The sequence below is a fragment of the Onychomys torridus genome, chromosome 19, assembly GCF_903995425.1.
Source record: "Onychomys torridus chromosome 19, mOncTor1.1, whole genome shotgun sequence".
Lineage (NCBI taxonomy): Eukaryota > Metazoa > Chordata > Mammalia > Rodentia > Cricetidae > Onychomys > Onychomys torridus.
The window spans coordinates 23,104,002-23,125,602 of NC_050461.1; the positions used below are offsets into that span (position 1 = coordinate 23,104,002).

At 37.7% G+C, this 21,601-nt stretch overlaps 1 protein-coding gene across 3 annotated transcripts in view; it reads left to right on the top strand.

Moving 5' to 3' along the window:
* The window catches only part of Nkain2 (sodium/potassium transporting ATPase interacting 2), a 1,137,884-nt gene that overhangs the window by 159,908 nt on the left and 956,375 nt on the right, over nucleotides 1–21,601 (top strand). The gene's annotated exons all lie outside the window — the stretch shown is intronic.

Genomic DNA, 21,601 nt, shown 5'->3' on the forward strand with positions numbered 1-21,601 from the left:
TAAACAGCCAGTGTATCTGATGATTCCTGAGTTACTCTTTCAGCATTAAATGTTGCCTTCTGAATGTATGAGTGTTTAAGTGTTGGAAGATGTTGTGTTTAATTAAAATCTTGCTGTCTGTTATTCAAATTCTTTTTAAAGAAAAGATATATCCCAATACTATGCCAAGCATGAAACAGGTATATCTTCCTTACTTATCAGTAATATAACCACACTAGTCATATGTATTCATTTATGTGACACATCATCTCAGAGTTCCAGTCCCTTTGTAGTTCAAAAATTAAAGGGTAATTGTGCCACATCCACAACCACTAAAGTCTTTCTCAGGTTCTTTTGGTTTTTTCTTTTGTTTGTCATGAAGGTAGAGGGTTGCCAAGTTTATTTTGCTAAATCATGCTTTCTTTTCCTTTTCTTAAAAGAAATTTCATTCTCTCTCTCTCTCTCTCTCTCTCTCTCTCTCTCTCTCTCTCTCTCTCTCTTCCCTTCTGTGTGTGTATGTGGTGGGTGGTATGTGCATATAGGTGGAGGTGCCTTTGGAAGCCAGAGGCTATGGATTCCCCTGGAGGTGGACTTAATGGCCATGGACAGCCTGATATGGTTCTGAGAACAGAACTCATATCCTCTGCAAAAGCAGAATGCACTCTTACCCACCACTGAGCTGCCTCTCCATCCCCAAAATCATACTTACTCTAAGGAGGAAGAGAGAGACAGAGACATAGAGAGAGAGAGAGACAGACAGAGAGAGACAGAGAGAGAGAGAGAGAGAGAGAGAGAGAGAGAGAGAGAGAGAGAGAGAGAGAAGAGAGAGAGAGATTGATTGATTGTTTGGGGATGAAGATTTCTTTATTCAAACATCTGGAAAACCTAGTGTGATGGTGACAAGTAAATTGACAAAGCTGCTTGCTGCCTTTGCTGTCACAAAGTGGTGTGGGTACTAACAGCACCCCCTTTTCATGGCAGATCATTCAATGCTCTGTCTTTTCATTTTGTCCCAGAGGATAGAAAGAGAAACCACGTTTGTTTTGAAGATGTGTTTTGAGCATTGTACACCACACATGCTAGAAAACAACAGCTCCCAAAAAGGGAGCACACATTATTAGAGGAGAGAAGAGAGCAGCTGCAGACAGAGTGGGGCCTAATTGCAGATCCTGGATGGGTTTGATAATCAAATGACGATTCTGCATACACTAGAAGTAAAACAGCAAAACATTAATTACCCCTATTATTGCTTTCATATATTGAGATGAGGAGGAAAATTAATGCATAAAATATTTTAAGAACAGAAAGCTAAAGGAAAGTAACATCTCCACATTCAAATATCTATGGTGGTGATGAAAATATGCTCTAGAAGAAAGGAGTCCTAAAATAATAATGCTGACGAGGATGAAATCAGCATGCTATATCTGCAATGTGTCATCACTTAAAGAAGATACAAAAGAAAGGGAGAAAGCAAGATGAAGAGAATGTGCTAAGCATTTAAATACAGATAATTTTCAGTGGAATGTGCTGCCTAATTGGCAGGCATTAATACCCTGATTCTAGGCCTTATTATACTCAAGTATTGATAATTGTGTGTCAGTAAATCTTATGATTTATCTCCAGAAATTACAGTTGAAACTTAAAGAGCTATGAGATGAGATGAACAGCAAAAGGTAGAGAAATAAAATGTCTTAATATTATAGACTGTCATCTTTACTTTTATATATTGTTAAGATTAAGTAATCCAAACAAATCTTGGTTTTCTGAAACATGTACCTTTTCATTAAAAATGAACAATCTTTTGTTCAAATATAGGCCTAGGTAAGAACTAAAATCTAATTGTTTCCAGTTTTGAAATAAAGGAAACACATTTAAGCCAAGTGTGGAGGCTCATGTTCACAAGTTAAGAACTTGGGAGACAGGTAGAAGGATTGCCATGAATTGGGTGGCCAACCTGGCCTATATAATAAGGGACAGGCAAGCCAGGTAGCAAGACTATGATTCTCCAGCAAATAGAATAAGAGGAAAAGAAGGACGGAGGGAGGGTTTGTAGGACATAAGGGAAGACATTGTGGGGCAGAGGGAGGAGAGGGAATGAATAAGAGAAGACAAGGGACGAGAAAGCTGTCCCTGTAATGCCTCACACCTGTGGCAACTATTAAAATGCAACCAGGTCAAATGCATCAGACCACCAGTACCACCCCTGCACTCTGCTATTCTGATACCAGGTTTTCAGGGATGTGCACTGATGTAGATATTTTAATGTCTGACTCATCCAGAGGCACTTCTCAACTTGCTTTGGAAAGATGAAACCATACATAGCACTAGATCAAGTTTTCCACATCCCATTTAGCTCTCCTTGGGATTGGCATGGTCTCTAGAGATGGGTAGGACTTTACCAGGTCTTTGTCTTTGAGGCCATCTTGGAGAGGAAACAAGACATTCTGGTGTCATCAACAGTAACATTACACTTCATCCTTTAATATACCTTGGATACTTCCTTTTAAAACTTGAGAATCAGACATTGCATAGGAAATGGTTGTTGGTATCTTATTTTTTTTATTAAAATCTCCACTATTATGGATAAAAGACAGGAAATATTGTATTTCTTCAACCCATTGGCTTTCTAACAGCTAGTGGCATCATGTTTTAGATCCTCTTCCCACCTCTTGATACTCTTTTGCCTTCATTCTTAACAAAGCCCATTCCCCCCACCCCCCGGGAGTTCAACATATCCAGCCCAAGTAATGAACTGTTATTTTTCTTGGCAACCTTTGACAGTCCTTTCATTAACAGCTTTATTTGCAGGTACGGCTGGACATGTGACCCAGCCGGGCTGCTACAAACATTTCTTAAGTGTTCACTTCCTTGGTGAGTAGGGTCAGTCATAGTTCAGACTGTCTTTCTAGCAACCTTCTTCCCCTTTGTGCATCATCTGTGTAAAAAGTTGATGCACACAATTTCATGGGGAAATGAGCAGGAGCAAAGGGAACCCTAGAAATTTCAGCCTGACATGCATAGATTATGACCCAGTATTGGCATGCTATTTATGTATGTTATATATTACACATACAATATATATTATTTTGAAATAATATAATGACATCATTTTCTTTTCCCTTTACTCCTTCCAAAACCTCCAACATATCCCCTCTTGCTCTTTTTCAAGTTCATGGCCTTTTTTCATTAATTGTTGTTACATGTTATGTGTGTGTGTGTGTGTGTGTGTGTGTGTGTGTGTGTGTGTGTGTGTGTGTGTTGATGTCTATCCTAACCTACTTCATTAGATTAAATTTAAGCCAAGTGTTCTGATGGTTGGAACCTTACAGGGCTTAGAATACAAAACAATCTCACTTCTAAGACCAGGAAAGACAAGAATTTAAAGAATAGCATGATGCCCAATACATAGATCCATTTTCCATTTTTTAACTTCCTAGAAGAGAAGGAAAATTGAAAAGTCAAGAAAACACACTCCAACAGTTACTTCCTTGTCTTAGAAGATCATTTTAGCACTTTGCATTCGTTGCGACTGAATACCCTTATAACTTCCCAGCCCAGCAGCCAGAGGGAAGCATTTGCAGCTGTCATACAAGGAGAACTCATTTACAAGAACCGTTCTTAGAGATACAGGCTTTGTTTTGTTTCCAATTCAGACTCAGAGACTGGCCAGCATTATCAATACCATAACCCAGCTAAAGAATCATGGAATGAACTCATGCATCTTTACTCAGCCATGCTTTGCTGGCCTGTTAGACTCGTGGAACATGAAATTCATGAAGCATCATGGGCATTGCTGTGTTACACTCATCAACATTGAGGGTTGAGCCTTAGAGGTTCATTTGTTAATCTGGCATAGAATATCTAAAAAGTAAAGGCAAGGTTTGTCTACAAAGAAATAAAATTGCCGGGCAGTGGTGGCACGCAAGCCTTTAATCCCAGCCCTTGGGAGGCAGAGCCACGTGGATCTCTGTGAGTTTGAGGCCAGCCTGGGCTACAGAGTGAGTTCCAGGAAAGGTGCAAAGCTACATAAAGAAACCCTGTCTCAAAAAAGAAAAAGATATAAAATCTTAATTTCTGGGCTGAGACAAAGTTTAAGTGATGGTGCCAGGAGGTCAGAGGGGAAATGTGGTTTTCATTCCTTTTCAGAACAGGTCACCAGGCAGGATTCTTGAAGTATCAATCAGCTGATCTTGACAATGTAAGCAAAAGTCTGGAAGGAGTTGGAGGCAAAATGCTAAGGTTCTAACCAAGAGACTTTGGGTTCTCTATAAGCATCTAATTGTAAGGCAGTCACTCAGAATACTGAGCTCAGTGGCATACAAGGTGTTAATGCACTGAAGTTATGGAATTCTTCACCCTGCATATACCTCAAGGTGAGATTTTTTTTTCACCAGTGGGCCAATTTCATATTCTCATAATCCTTCCACCCTAGGGAATACATTTTTAAACTACAAATGCTAACTCAGCACGAGGCCAGTGGCTTTAATCCATTTAAAATAGGTCCCATGTATAGGCATTATACAATCCACCAAGACATAAATTATAATGAAGCAAAGCATTTCATGGCCAATAGTTTACTACAAATGATGTTCTATAATATTTTTTTCCATTCTATTAGTTCATGAAAGAAATGTTTTGAATCAGGAAACTGATTTGATCATGCACTAATAGGTCATGTCCTAAAAGCCTGAAAAATTGGACACAGTCCTATACTTCTGTAGACAAACTTTCTTTGGGTTACCAGTCATACAAGTCCAGCCCAACTTCCTGGATTCTGCTGAATTCAGTGTTATTAATCACAGTGTCTCAGGTCACATCTGTCCTGAGCTTCTTGAAGAATCTTACCTATTTCCTGGAAAAGTCCTGGAACTATCTTTAAAATTTCTATACACTTATTCAATCATCCATTCATTTTGATAGTTCACTGTGCATGTGTGTGTGTGTGTGTGTGTGTGTGTGTGTGTGTGTGCGCGCGCGCACGTACGTGTGCATGCATGTGCACCATTGTGCTTGTGTGAAAATCAGAGGACACCTTCAGCAGTCTGGTTCTCTCCTTCTACTATGTGGGTCTCAGGGTCAAAAACAAACAAATAAAAAACAAAACAAATCAACAACAACAACCAAAAAAAACCAAGATCATCAGGCTTAACAATCAGTACCCTTACTGAGTCATCTGCTGGTAACCTACAGCCAAGTTAACAGAAGCATATTGGCACACCCGGTGCAGTACGCTGTTTTCTGATATCAGACTGTGTCTTTATCTGGTAGTTGTTATGGGTCCAGCCTGCTTATTACAACACACAGTAATCGGCAGAACAGAACACATTAGGAAAACACCCAGGATAAATCTGTAGATGACTGGCCTAGAATGTTCCCAGTATGGTACGAATGAGTCAGAAGTTCCAGTTTAGGATGCTATTGAATGGAATCACACAAAATACTGAAGCGTGGATGACAGTCACAAGAACTATGTGCCATAGAGACATGCATATGAAAAGGATTCAGAAACTGTATCCAAATATCACTGCAGCATCAATCCGCAAGCTCGTGTGGCACGTCTTGGTGTATCTGATGCATTCCATTGTACATAGAGCATTAAGCCCAGGGCTCTCTCCTAATCATAATCTCTTGAAGTATCTATGAGCGTTTCTTGCTCTGGTTCAGAGTTTAGAGTTATGTGTGTCTGGATGAAAGCAGCTCTGTAGAAGACTCCCTTGCACTTGTCTTCCGTATCTGTGGTACTAATTAATTCCTCCCTTGTCATACCTCAGGCATGCACCCATGAAAAGTTGCTGTCCGCTTCCACTGTTCTCCTCATGCCCTTATCTACAGATTCTACCCTTGGGCTCCAGCTTTAATTTGTCTTCACTTTATTCAGTGTTCTCTATACCAACCCCGCAGCATGAGAACAAGATGTGGCACTATAGGAGGGCGAGTTGGTTTTTGTTAACATTATCGTTTTATGCAAGTGCATAAAATTATGTCCCTTTGGTTTTTGCCTATTGTTGCCGAGACCTGAAAACAGTTTTCTCAAAAGTCTCATAATCTTGAAATTTGTTACCTCTGAAAATGGAATGGAAAGTTAGCATGATGAAACAGAATGCTCATTTATGTTCCAAGTCAGAGAACCAGAAATGACCAAAACAATAACTAATATTAATAGGAAGAGACATAATGTCACTTAGGCTTAACAGCAAAATAACAACCTGTGAAAACTTTTAAAAAGCAATTTAGACAGTAAAGAATATATTCAAGAGCAAAAACAAGATCAAAGTATAGATGTTTTTGAAAAGATACATTCCTGGAGTAAAACCCTGAATCATAGGAATGAGATACTGTTGGAAACTTCTTTGCTAAGTTATTTTATTTAGTTTTTTTTTTTTCCCTTTAACACAAGACTGAATTTTACCCTGGAGCTCAGTGTTATTTTTGCCATGTGTTAATTTCTTGCATGAATGCCTTATTTACCTTCAGTTAGTCTATACTGCAGGTAGCATGTGAGAAGTGCGTCTTGCTGGTATTCTGCTAGCCACAGCTGAAGGACAGCTCAGGGTCTTGTGTGGCTTCAGGGTTGTATGACTTTAAAGACAATTTTGCTGCATGATTTGCCATTGTGGAGGAACACTGACTTCTTAAATGTAATCCTCTGAGCCATGTTTTAAATTAACAAACTTTCATAGCTTCAGAGAGGCTGACAACTGTACTGAAGGTTTTACTTATTATTGAAGACTCCATTGTAACCACTTCTCGGTTCCTTCCTGTAGGAGTGCTTATTTATCTAATAATTGTGTCGAGTGCTCTTATTAAACCATTGTTAGGTTTGAACTGCTATGCTCTTGGCTATTTTTCCCTCCTAAAGCAGCCAATTTATAGCATTGTTCAATCCCATATGTATTACAAAATGCATGACCATCAAATTTACAGTGTGGTTTGCTTTAATTCAAATGCTTTTAATTTGATAGTTTTAATAATTACATGTTTCCATCAAACGGTTGGAAAGAAATACAGTTGACAAACTACAATAATACATTAACAGCCATTGGATTTATAAAAGGGTTTATGGTTATTTCTGAACTATAATTGGTGAGCCTGAAAAGTGCATTTAGATCCTTTCAAGATGCTAATCACCTCTTAAATATGGCTATTATTTATTCCTCAAATACTTTTGCTTTCATCATATAGTAAATCAATTCTCAAAAAAATGTTTTTCATTTCCTTTGATGTGCATCAGTGTTTGAGTTCTTCTGGAAGAATCTCAAAGAAAGGTGTAACACAACTGCCTTCAAACTTCTATTTTTTCCTCCTCGGGCTGACTGTTACTTTTTTTCCCTGTGGAAAGGGAAGACGAAATGGATGTCTTTCACTCTACCCTTGCGTCTATTCCTTAACTCACCCTTTGTCCCTTCTCCAAATGTTTCAAAAAGAAAGAATGCCCACAACATTGTATTGCTAAGGAAATTTTAGGATATAGTGCATGAAGCATCAAGGTCACTGTAGGTATATTGAGAAATTCTTTGTCCATAAAAAGACTGTAGTTTATCTCCACTTCAGTTAGAATTGTGCTCCTTGGTTAGTCCATAGTGCTAGTTATTCAGATGAACTTCTTGGGAAAAAATACTTTGGAAATGCTTTATAGGTCTCAAAACATTTCCACTGGATCAAGCCATTTTTCACTTCTTTACCAAGTACTGAGTGATGCTGTCATAGCTTTAGAAAGACAGAAACAAATAGAAACCAACATTCTGATCACAGGGCCAGGGCTGTTATGGTCCTAATGATATTTAAGTATTAATTATCAAATATCATTGAATGGCTTCTTAGGTAAATATTTGCATTTGATAATTGTTTCCAGGAAGGTTTATTTTCTGTTTTCTCTGCAGTCCTGTGGGAATAACTCTAGTTTATTGAAACATTCGTTGGAATTTTTAAAAAGACAAATAATCTGCATTTTTCATATTTTGCCTTATTTCTGGACTCGCCATTTTTAAGGGTACATACTCAAGATTTTAATGTAAGCAATGCATCACTATCTTTCTTGCCATCTGCCTTGGAAGGATTGAAAACTAAACCACACTCTAGATCATAGATCCCATGGCTTACACTGTACTACTGTATGAATCCCCACTTTAATCCTTAATCAGACTTCAGAACTTGTCCCTCTCCTTAAAGGATAAGCCTTACATCAACTTTGCCCTTAGGTCTCACTTCTATTTTTTTTTTATTACCTATCACAATTCTTGCCTAAAAAAGAACAAATACATACTTACCTTACTCACTCACAGCTTATTTGTTTGCCACCAAGAATAAATGAATATCTTCCTTGGTAAGAGAGCATAAGAGTAGCTTTAAAAAAATCTATGAGGTGATCATGTAGGCTTACTGTTTATATAAATAAGGCTCAGCAATGAGTGACCTCTTAGGCATTTCACCAGGCCTTATTGTCATTAAAATCTTTCACTGAATTCCTTAAATTAAGGTTATAGCTTTCCCTTTGGATATCATTTCATGTTACCCTATGTTTTAAAATAAAAATCTAGGGATAAGAATAGTATCAAACGTGATAGTAGAGACTATCAGATTTGGTGGGCAGGGTGGCCATGCCTATAACCCCAAGGAGAAGTGTTGCTCACCTCCAAGCCTTCATTAGTTCAAAGTGAAATAGTTAGAAATACTTATCATTTTAGAAGTGGTTGCATAGTTTAAAAAACTCACTAAGAATAAACAAAGGGGAGAAAACAGAACAAAAGCAAAAGGAATGTGTTGAACCAAACACACACACACACACACACACACACACACACACACACACACACCATATACAAAAGTTTTAAGTGGAAATCACATTAGTAGAGGTGTGTATTTTAGATATTTTCTCAAAGTGTGTCAAAGCAGGGGAAACAGTGTTAGTTCAAGGGGACTGTAGCCATTGTTAATGTTTGGGAGGATAGAGCTGCCATCCTGAAATCATGTGCTTCTCTCTCATTTGTCATAGGTATTTAGGACACCATTTTAAAATGGACTGCTTTACAGTTCTCCACTCTGGGTATAACAGGCCTATCATAGATCACAGTTGTTCCAGCAACTTCCATTGTTCAGGATCTTAGTGTATTAGAAATCAAGAAAATGAAATGAAATTCAGTATTCTTATGTAAGATATCATTTGGAGAGTTTTAATGGGAACATCTTCCATTCTTCATCTTGGTGTGGCTGGTACTGTGACGTTAGACTCAAAGAAAGCTTATGTCACGATCTTAAACTGTGGATCTTCAAACAGTGAGGAAATCCAGGGTAGCATTGAATGTAAGACCTTTGGTCTCAGGTTTGACATTCAAACATCATCCACAGTGGTCTTCTGAAGGGGAACATGTGTACTTGAGTTCCTGCCATGGTTCAGTTTCCCAGATGTCGCTGTAACTCAAGTCACGCTAACATCTGACGGTGGCAACAATGACTCAATATAGCCTGTTATAATGTGCGTGTCTGACTCTTTTCCTTCTGTTCCTCTGGTGCTAGAAATAATTGTTCATGACTAGCCTTGCCTTGAGCTGTCTGTGCAAATGGATGGCATCCAACCAAAAATTGAGTTTCTGGGATAATTCATCAGTTGTACCCAAATGAAACTCAAGATCAAACATAATTCAAGTGATATGAAACCATATTTAGAGTACTGAATGCCAATTCCTGTTGAGTTAATTCATGAAAATCAACTATAGATGAGTGAGCCTTCAGCACAATTTCACCCTCTCTTATTTTTTTATTTTTATTTTTTTATTTTTTTGTTTTTCGAGACAGGGTTTCTCTGTGTAGCTTTTTGCCTTTCCTGGAACTCACTTGGTACCCCAGGCTGGCCTCGAACTCACAGAGATCTGCCTGCCTCTGCCTCCTGAGAGCTGAGATTAAAGGCGTATGCTACCAACGCCTGGCCAATTTCCCTCTTATTATACTGTAAAGCATGGTTACATCTGTTTCTGATACTCTATTGTTTCCTGAAGCTGCATGTTTTCCATATGCCAATATCAAGTTCATCCAATTTTTATTCTGATATTGGAGGATAATGTATAATTAGTAATTTATTTCAGAATCAGTGGGGACCTGTATAACCTTATTTGTATAATAAAAGGGAGGACTATCTACTCACACTGATTCTCTCTTATTCTCCTATGTTAATGAGGAATTTGGTTGGTAAGCAAGAGTGTTTCTCTTGGAATTAAAAATAACTTTATATTTAATTAATGTTTTCAATGAGAACCTCTCATTGATGTGGCACACATTACTATTTTTTCCAAAATTGTATTTGCTGTCCATATTACCCCTTACATGTCAACTGTAATCAATACCATCAAGCTATATTTCTTAGAAGAGATGTGATCCAGTATTCATGATAGTGTAAAAAATTTCAATTTTAGATCCTAAGGTTATAAGGCACTTCAAAATCTTCATTGTGTTCATGAAATTATCACTGTTGAAATTTTACACATTTCGCTCAAGGAACTTGTCTATTCTGCATTTTCAGATGGCTTATTAAAGAAAAAAATGAACTGTCAGATTATGTCTGATGATTGTGCCGTTGCTGACACTTTACAAAGGAAAATGAACTAGAATTAGAGGCAGGACTGCTGAGTTGCTGCTAGCTCTACAGAACACATGCTGGTAATGCAAACCTTAGGTAGAAAGAACTGATAGAGTAAAACCCTTTAATTCTGTAAACTTAAGTTGTTGGATTTCCTATGAGATCTCTATGTTGGTTTCCATTTCCTTCTCTTCTTTCTTTTTGGGTAAAGTGCTAATTTAAGGCAGATAGCTCATACTCCATCCATCACAGAGGGGCACTCTCTCATGCTAGGGCTAGTGGGAGAGAAAGCATCAACCCTGAACAGACATCAGAGACATGGTACCTGTCCCAGTGGGAGCACTTGAACATTCAAGCATTCAAGCCCTGCCCTTAGGAGGCTCGGGGTGTGGATATACCCACCAAGAAGAAACTTTCCTGATCAGGTGCTGTTTGTCTCATTCCTTCAAACTAAGCTTCTATACTCAAGAAAAGAATACAAGTCAGGGAGTAAGTGCCAGCCACCTAACCAAAATACTTTCAGGGTCTGTAGCTCAATTAGTGTGAAGAGAGAAACAGGTGAACAATTCGAATTGACTATCAGTGATTCTTGACTTTCCTCTTCAAAGCCAGAGGATGGCTCTAGCAGGCATGTTAGAGGTAATACTACTTAATGAAGATTTATGTGATACATATGCATCTTCTTGATATAACTGTGACCCTACCTACCTCAAGCTGAATGCACGTGCATGTTTAACATTATGCATGAAGTCAAGCATTCTGAAGAGAGGTTGAGGAGAAAATTACCTAATATCTATTCTGTTCTATTATTAGTTACCCTTGTACTAACTTAAATTATTGTGAGGAATTATTTTGTGGGTAATAAAATCTCTTCCTAGAGATTTGAGTTTTACTTCACACATTGAATCAAACTTCTTAGGTGACTGTATTTGGAAGTACAACTTTGTAGCAGTAATTAATATTGAATTTGGTTATAGAGTGAGGCACTTATCTGACTGGGATCCTTGCAGAGAAAGGAGGTGCCTTGTGCAGTGACATGCACAGTAGGCCCAGCTTCTTAGAAGAGAGGTCATGAGTGTTACTTGAGTCCAAGAATTTAAAGGCCAGCCTGAGCAAGATGAGGAGAACTTGATTGGAAAAATAAAGAGCAAAATAAAACAAAACAAAAAATGAATAAAACAGAGGTCATAGGGCATGCTTAACTCTGTGCCTACATAGTGAATGGGCTTCAAGGAGCCTGGCGGGAACACAACAAGAAAGTACTATCTGTCAGCCCAGGAGATGGGCTTCACTGAGCTGTCATCAAGGCTGCTGGCACCAGGATTGTAGAGTGTAAATGCTGTAATTCAGTCTCCCTTCTAGTGTTGGATGGGAAGTTGGAGTGAGTTTAAACATGAAATGATCTCCCTTACTAGCTAGCTCTTCATTCCAATCCTGACTCATAATTTTTTAAGAGTAAGGACTGCATCCATTGGCAAGGGGAATCAGGAGGAAGAAAAGATGCACACATCAGAGGTGTTACAAATAGTGATGCTCTTCTCCTGGAATCAAGATACCCTCTTCCTTTGAGTCATTGAGAAAGAATAAAAATGAAGAAAAGATTCCCATGAAGCCAGACATAGTAATGAATGACAGTAATTCCAGCTACCAAGGAGGCTTAAACAGTTAGATAGGCAGAGAGCCAAGGCAAGTGAGTAGATTGGAGACTCAGGCAGGTGGATAATTAGGAGGCTAGGACAGGTGGATAGGTACGTGCCTAAGGCAGGTCAGTAGGCAGGAGGCTAAGGCAGGTGGCTAAGGCAGGCAGGCAGGCAGATGGATAGGTGGGAGGCTAATGTACCAAGCTTTTTCTTTGGGACCACCAACCAGCTCCCAAATCGTGACATAGAGACATTAATTTTGAATGCTTGGTCTAGCTTAGGCAAGTTTCTGGCAAATTCTTTTAACTGAAATTAACCTGTTTCTCTTTATCTACCCTTTGCCTCAGGGCTTATTAACTGTCTTACTTCTGTAGATCTTGTTCTCGCTGCTTCTCCATGTCTGTCTGTCTGGCATCTGCCTGGCTTCTTGCCTGCATGTGCTCCTTGTTCTTGTCTCCTTCTCTCACTCTTCCTTCTTTTATTTCCTATTTACTATATCTGCCCATCTGCCCCACCTATCTCTCTCCATTCAGCTTTCTATTAGACCAAGCAGATGCCTTAGGCAGGCAAGGGGAAGCAGCAATACATCTTTACATCATTAAACAAATGCAGCATAAACAAAAGTTACACCTCTTTACACAGTGAAAGTAATACTCCACAGCAAAAGCAAATGTAACACATCTTTACAAAGTTAAACTAATATTCTAACTAATTCTAAATAATAAAATAACAGGTTAAGACAGGTGGGTAGAAACTCTCAGCCCTGCCTTGGCCCCAAAATGGCTACTTCAAACAAAAGATAGACACAAAACAAAACCAACCAAAACTTGTAGGTCTTTTCTACTAAGTGTCTGTTTACAGCCAAACATTCCTTTGAAAAACTGGTAAACTTGAGATCAATTTAGATGGCGACAGTGTGCTATACTATACAGAAATATTTTCAGATATAGAATAATAACATTATTTGGAACATTTTAATTATGCTCAACTAAAATCTAGCAAGTCAGATAACCATGCAGTTTTCATGCCTTCTGTCCCAGATAATTGGGAGGCTAAGGCTGGGGAATTTAGGATTTTATGCACCTTTGGACTACATACCAAGAAACTGTCTCAAATACATATGTACACACATACATAAATAAATGAATACATACATACATAAACAAACCATTGATGTAATGTTTCTCATGTTCTGAGAAATCTCACATGAAAGCTATTTCTTTAGTGGTTGTTTAAACCTAAATTTTGTATCATTAGCACCTTGCTCCATGGTGTTTATATCACAGGAATGCATTAAAAATACATTGGGAAGATGATTATAATTAAAATCAATGAATATATATTTAAAATAAAAATATCATTTCTTGTTATATTTGGAAGATATGGAACAAATATTAATTTTGAACAAACATCTTTAATTATAGGTTCTGTTTATATATCTGCTTATTTTTGAGGTCTTTAACTGTAACGGTAGCTCTTAAGTTCCTAACACAATCTTTGTTTTAAATTTAGGTATCTGTAAGTATATTCATGTAACTTGAATTGTGTTAAACAACAGTGATGTTTCTGTTACCATTTATTTTTAGAGGTTCTGTAGCATCCCGCTGTTTGAAGTAATATAGTACAAAAATAACTTCATTTCTTAAAATATCAAGCATATTTGTAGGTATTTTAAGTTAGTAATTAACTATGCTTCAAAGCAGGAAAAAAATACAGGTAATATTTCAAACCACACTGTATCATGATAATGGAAAGAAGTCTGGGGCAGAAGCAACATCTTTTGCTAATGTTGACATGTCTTCTCTGGGTTCTAGTGGCTGTCTGTTTAGATCCTGGCTCTGAAAAGGCAGAAGTTTGATGATGAGTTTGAGCTCTCTGCCTTTCAAAAGTTGGGACAGTGAGCACTGTAGAGAAGCACTCTTTTGCTTTGTGAGTTCTCCCACGTCTATCACCTGGAAAGTTGAAATGTAGATTCTCTCCTTTGATGAATAGCAACCTAATGATTAACCACTTCAATGAGTGACAAGGACTGGGTTATATCTATAGTGGTCATTCAGACTGGACAGGCTTTTGAGGATTGCCAGCCTAGGCAGTAATTTTGGGGGCTTTTGGAGTCAACACAGACCAAAACTTGTCTTTAACTGGAAGTCATGTTTAGAAACAAAATTATTGCAAGTGGTGCATGCAACCTAACTTGACCTTTTTTTTTTGTGCATCCTCGCTGGTATAAAGCATCATAGCCAGAAGTTCTCCTGGGTCCCACCCAGCGTGAAGCAGATTACAAAATAATCACTCAGAGGCTTAATGTTAATTACAAACTGTTTGGTCTGTGGTTCAGGCTTATTGTTAGCTACCTCTGACATCTTAAATCTATATTTTGCCACATGGCTGTAGCGTTACCAGTCTGCTGGTATCTTGTTCCTTGGGCAGCTGGATGGCATCTCTCCCCTGACTCCGCCTTTATTCTTCTTGTCTCTCTGCTTGGATTTCCTGCCTGGTTGTAAGCTGTCATGTCATAGGCCAAGGCAGCTTCTTTATTAACCAATGGTAGCAACATAAATTCACAGCATACAGAAAGACAGTCCCACAGCAAAGCACATGTACAGTTGGAGGTACAACAGGAGATGTATACATGACATTCCTCTTGGGCAGTTCTTTAGCCTACAATTATCACTGTTACTATCAGTGATCAGAATTGCAGGTTGGCAACTGTAAATCTGAGAGTTATAGTCTAGTAACAAGGAAAAAAAAATCACAAACCTAGTGTTATAAATGCACGGAGCTCTCCCCTATGTACCATTTACTATGACAACAGCAAAAATAAGCCTTAAAACTGTATGTAGTCTTGCTTGCTACATACTGCTATTATTCCTGATTCATTAAATACATTTGTGGATATAATCAAACTTGTTAAAGCTCATATGCTCAAGGGCTAGAAAAGTGCTTCAGAAGAAATGTGAACAATCCAAGGGCAATTGCCAGCAAGTTATTATTGGTATTTTTCAGCATAATGCAGTTCCTGCTCGACTCGGCACCCTTTCTGAACATTTCATGTCTGTAGGCATATGCAAATACAAATTCCTAATAGAGTTCTGATTATGTAAGCCCTTGAGCTATATTTGCTTGTGAAAATATTCACATTAGGTGCCTTGTGGGAAACCATGTATTTTGAGGGTCATGGTTGTATTTGAAGAGTTGATAATTGAACCAGGAGTGGCCACTGCTGCTTAGTGGACCTAGAACATCTGCCTTCTCTGTTTTTTTATTAGAGGAGGGAACATGTGCAATATATAGGATTAAAGACTTTTCTACTTTCTTTAATTTCCTGTTGGGTTAATTCAATTGATGTTGGTGCTGAACACTTCCATAACAGAATACCCCACAACTAGGAGCTTCATTCATATCAACTGCAATATCAAAGTAAGAACTGCAATCAGGTTATTGCCTCTATGAACTGTCTCATTTTTTTTCTTGTTTTGCTCCATCCCGTTGTACTCCATCTTGCCCCTGTACACACACACACACACACACACACACACACACACATGACACAGAAATAAGCTGTTGAAATATTACTAATGCAATCCTGAAATAAAATTTCTAAGTTTTCCTTTGTCCATAATTAATTTTTTTTTATTTCTTTGGGGAAATTAAGGATTTCATTTTAGTACATGTTAAAACTCTTCAACACTTGCTGGGGTAACAGGTTAACTTACTGTAAAGGCTGCAGGTCTCTTAGGTGAAAATGAGCATATATATTCAGTAGCAATATATAAATGGTGAAAGAATTTAAAAATAGGGTGTGATGTGATTTTAAATATGTTGTCATATGAAAATAATGGAAGTGATCTGAAGAGAGTATACTTAGATTTATGACCTGCTCAGAATTATGTAGAGAAAATGGAGGAACACATTAAAAGACTCATATTCCTCATAGTTCCATTACATCTCAGAGAAAGAAGTTTTAGGATCTGCTTTATGACACAATAAACAATGAATTTAAAAATTCTTTATTGCTATCCCAGGAACAATAACCCTTTTGTCTTTGTTTAGTGAAAGTGTGTATTGAAAATATTGCCCTTATTTTAAAATGAGGGACCTTGATATTTTTCCAAAAAACTATGATGCTTATTACATTCATAATGCCAATCTATGCTTATCTGCATGTGTATGAAGTGAACAGATGAAGAATGAGTTAGAATTGTACATATTTTCTAGATATTTTAAATATTCAAAATTAATATTATTAACATTAATGTGGTAGTAGAGTAAATTCAAGGCTTCTTTCATGGTAGGCAAGTATACAGCACCATCAATTTACATCCCTAGCCCCCTTTTCTCCTTCTTTTTGAAATTACTCAAATTGCCCCTAGCTAGCCTCAAACTCCCAGGTAAACATTGAACTTGAGGACATTCTGCCTCAGTGTCTCAGATAGGTAGGATCACAAGCCTGCACCATTCGAGGTGGCCAAGAATTAAATATTACTTTTACTACTTTAATTACATAGGTTCAGATCAAAGGTATATCATCCATAGTAAATTTTGTATGCACAAAATTTGCATATAAAATGTACAGGTGTGTTTTAAAGAGATCTTGGTTGCAGCTTCAGTATTTGTATTGATTCTTTAGTCTTCTTTTACATTTGTTCTTAGTAAAAGTATAAGATTTTATATTCATTAGAGCCATCTTAAAATTAATTTTGAGACAATCAACATGTAAGTATCTTACTTAGTTTCTCTAAATAAAAACTTGTGACAGTAGCAAACTCACACAACCTTTAGTGTGTTTTCAAATCCTGACTATTATGAAAGGAGAGGGGATGAATTTTGTATGAGCATCTTAGAATACATATTAATGTGTTGGTTTATTTCTTATGAAGTCCCAAGAGTCATCACACCAGACTAGAATCTGTGGCTGAAGTACAGTCTTGGATGGAGCTATCAGTGAGTTTGCCAAGGACACATCTAACCATCATCATCTCAAAGTCAAGATCTGTTTCCATTTCCTTATCTCTGCTTGCAGAGCTGCTTAGTTCTTTCTCCTCAGTACTTTATAACCCTATTTATATTTTCAGTTTCTATTGTCTGCTAGAGTTATAAGTCCTCTGGAAGACTTGGGATGTAACCTTAAGGAGTTTCTGCTTTTATTGTTGTGCATTCCTTTGTTGTCCCCCACTTCTGGCTGACAATGACATTTCACTTTTTGCATGTTATTTCATTCTCGGTAGCTGAAGCTTGCAGTGGTGGGTGGCATTCACCTCCTTTATGAAGACAGTATGTGGAGGGAAGCTGATTATTCACCTGATGTAGAGGCAGTGAGCCTAATGTGTTAATTACAGGAAGAAGCATGCCCACCAGGGCCGAGGATGTGTGTGGCCCACGCAACTTAAGCTGCTAGACACGTTCTTTAGGCTGCCTTCCTCTGACTCACTTACTCTTTCAGGTAACTTCGAGTGTTTGGGAGGGAGGAAATAGAAGAGAGATAAAGTTAATTTTAGAAGCAAAGGTAAAATTCTTGCCCAAAGCCTCACAAGAAAAGTTGAAGTGGCTTTTTGAGATGAATGATCTCAATGTTGAGCAAGCTTGGATGTCATTGGGTTTTTAGCATTGTTATGAGTGTGACATTGGCTAGCTTTCACCTGAGTGACAAAACACCTGGGAAAACAGAGCCGCAGAAGATGGACTTGTTTTCTTTGGTGGTTTCTGTGGTATCAGCTCCTGGTCACTTGGCTGTGATGGCAAGGGGCTTCTATGGTACCAAAGCAGAAACATGGTAGAAAGCCATGGTAGAGCAAATCGAATGATCTACTGTGTCAAGGTATATACTGAAAGACCCCGTGTCTTCCAAAAGACTTCCACTTCCATAGTTCTCAGCTCTTCCCAGTAATCTATTCAATTTTAAGTCCATCTGTGGATTAAACCATTGCTCAGGGAACAGCTCAAAAGCTCCTTCTCTGAGCATTGCACTGGGAACCATGCTGTCTATAAATGAATCCTCAGGTGATTGTTCACATTGATACAATTATTAAAAAATCCTTTAACCCTGATGTATCATAGAAAACACTGTAGTGTATAAAACATGAAAAAAAGTAAATATTCAAGGAAACTTATGGCATGTCAGATTTTCAAATTCAAATGTTATCTTTCCAGAACAATTATATGAATTATAAGAAAGGCAGTCAAGTATTTATGATGGAATATTTAAATAATGTTCATTATCATGAGGAGATTTATTTTCTGCCAGCCAAATTTATGTGTCAACTAAGTTAGGATGTTGACTGTTGTATACAGCCGGCAGAATATTTTGATCCCCTCTGTAATCATCATGTGCAATTCATTTCTGTCCATTTTATAGGATCTGGCATATAATGGTGATATTCTAAATTATTGTAGAGGTTGAACTTTCTGCTGTCTTTGCCTTTATAGAATTTTGTGGATTGTATCTATGATTTATTTCAAAATGAATCCTTATTCAGGAACACAACATCCAATTAAAAAATTACTCCTAGGGGAAAATGCAAACAGTTTTATGATGTGATTATAAGGAATGCATTGTGGTATGCAGCAGAAATTACCTACATCAATTTTGTTTTACTTATTTTAAGAACTCTGCCTTTGAATTTCATCTTCTTTGTCCTAGTAGTTTAGAAGCTACTTTTAAAAGAGTCATTGTTGCTTTGTGTTAGTACCAGTGTCCATTCATCCACAATTTTTTTTTAACTTCACCTGAACTACCTTGGGTTTCATTAGATTTAATTAGTAGCAATCAACAGTGTCAGCAGTGCTCTGTTCCTTCAGAGGGCTGTGTGGATGGCACCCGATGGCTTTTCTGTGAGTCCTAGTCTTCCTGCTCTGAAGAATAAAATCTTTGCTTAAAAATGATCTCTGCTATCCAGACCTAAGTTCCCTCTCATCTCTATATCATATCTCCATTTCCTCATTTCATTACATAAAGGACACAGGATGTAGAAAGGGCATATGTAAGAGCTCCACAATTGATTAAGGATTTTAAAAAGTAATTCTTAAGAGAAAATGTCAAATGGGTTTGGAGTGCTGCCCAGTCACTACTCTGTGTCCACAGTCACATGGTATCCATCTTGCTCTCCTTGCCTCCTCTGGAAACTCAGCTCCATTTCTGTTTCTGGAACTAGGCCAGCCCACATTTAAAACAGTAAGCCCTGGGTCCAGTTCTTACCTAACAGATCTGAGCAAATACCTTTGCTAGTCCCATTTCCAGGCCCTTGTTAGAGCCCTTCAGCTCATTTTCTCTCTCTGTGCCTATAGCTCGATTTCTATTTTGGTTTAAATTCGAGTCCTGGCTTCAGTTCATCACTCCAAACAATTTTATTCTCTATTGGACACCTGCTTAAGCTGCCAGTCTTTTTTGTTTTTTCTTCAATGTAGAAGGTTTTGATTCCATTCTATGTTTAGAATGTCTTCCATAGCATATATAGCACATATAGTTTGCCTTATTTTTTTATATCACTCTCACCCTTTACCATTTGCTGAGAGCTATGCCTCATTCCTACCAGTCAGTTATGAAGTTTTACAATTCACGGCAATGTTCAGATAACCAGATATGATTTAAAAAAAAAAAAAAAAAAAACAAAGCTAGACTCGGGTGATTTGGCTACTCTCAGTAAGAGTTAGAGACAATGAGCTGAACAGTAAAAGACAATTTTCAGTCTCAGGTGACATAAAAAATTGACCTTATTCCCATATAATTTAAAGAGGTAGTTAACCAGATTACAACTGAGAACATAAGCCTTTCTATCATCATGCATCCTATCAGGTTAATTTCTCTCACACAGCGGAACATAAAACAAAACTATAGTTTTCCCCAGATCTGCCAAAAATACATTCATAGTCCTTCTCCGAATTTGCAAAATTCTGTGTGATGTGTGTCCATTCCTTTCAGTCTCCACCTATTTCATTATCCTTCTCATATCCTGATCTTTACAGAACAAGATTCCTGCATTGTATCTAAAATTATCCACAAGAGCTACCTTGGAGCTTTTGTTAATTCTGTTGCCTGCTGTTCAAGTTTCCCCCATCTTCCCTATCAGAATGCTATCTAGTTCTCAAGGGAGATTTCAAAGGACACTTTTTCTATGATTCATTTCCTTTTCCCCTCAAGTAGATGTTAACTTGCCCTCGACTGAATTCACTCAGTAACTTATTTGGCATCTCTAAGTGAGTCTATTCTTGAATTTATTGGAATAAAGTGCAATTCATTTGAATTAATTAAAGGGGTTCGAAATATTCTTAAATGCTTAAAATGTTAAGATGCAGTTTTGTGAGGCTAAGGGAATAAGTGTAGGTGAGTGTCTGTTGCTAGCTGGTCTTTCATTCCCAGGGAAGAGCTGATAAAATCAACTTTGGTGGCATGTGCTAATCAAGATCCTTAAAAGTTTAATAATCATTGACAATACTTCTGGGTCCTGTGGTTGACTAGTAAGTGGAGAATGGTAGAAATCTTAGGAACCTTTCCTTTGATGAGTATTCTAGTTTCATTTGATCAAGGAAATACTACCTGGGAAGATGCTAGGGTTCCCCTGCTTTCTCATTTCTGGAACCCAGTTGCTTCTGAATCATCTCCTTCCACTCCACATTGACTCAGTGATCCACAGAAGAGACCTTTGATTCTCATCATGCTTTTATACCTCTGCTTTGAAGGAGTCTAGGCAGCATGGAGAGACTGATTTTTAATCATATACCTTTCTACTTTGTTTGACTCCCCAGGTGGTTAACTGTGGTAGGCTTCATTTCTGTTGGTGATTGTCTTTGGTATCTGCTGGGAGATGTTGTAATGGGTCACTTCATGTTTGGTTGTTTTCCCCATTTTTAAAAAAACGTATTGAAGCTGTGATTGAAGTGATACTCTGAGTCAGAAAGGCTACCCTGGGTATTTTAAGAAGAGCTGTAGTTAAAGCATGATGGTAAGGACCATGATGCCACAGTTCACTACAACTGTAGCAAAATCCCCGAGTAGAATTAAGCAAATCACAGAGCTGAGTTCAGGAGATCATTCACTTTAAATTCGAGATTTTAACAGCTATGTTCAAAGCTGTGTTTTATTCAATGGCTATTTGGTAATAGCCTATTGTGTGTTGCGCACTGGGCATTAGGAATATTCTAGAAAAACTATAGTCATGTTATCTTTAGCAGGACTGTTATGTTCTGCTCTAGTTATGAAGTAGTAAAGTTATAGCTTATGTAAACATCATAAAATCATGCCATTTCCCATAGAATAAAAATAAAAGAAGACCTTCTGAGTTTTCATGAATAATTAATAGAAGAATACTTACCATGATAGTTCTCCTCACTAAATGTCAAAGGAAACTACACTCAAGACTGGAATAAGCAGCATGCTCATCATACTTGTAACATATTGGAAACCTTTGTCATATCA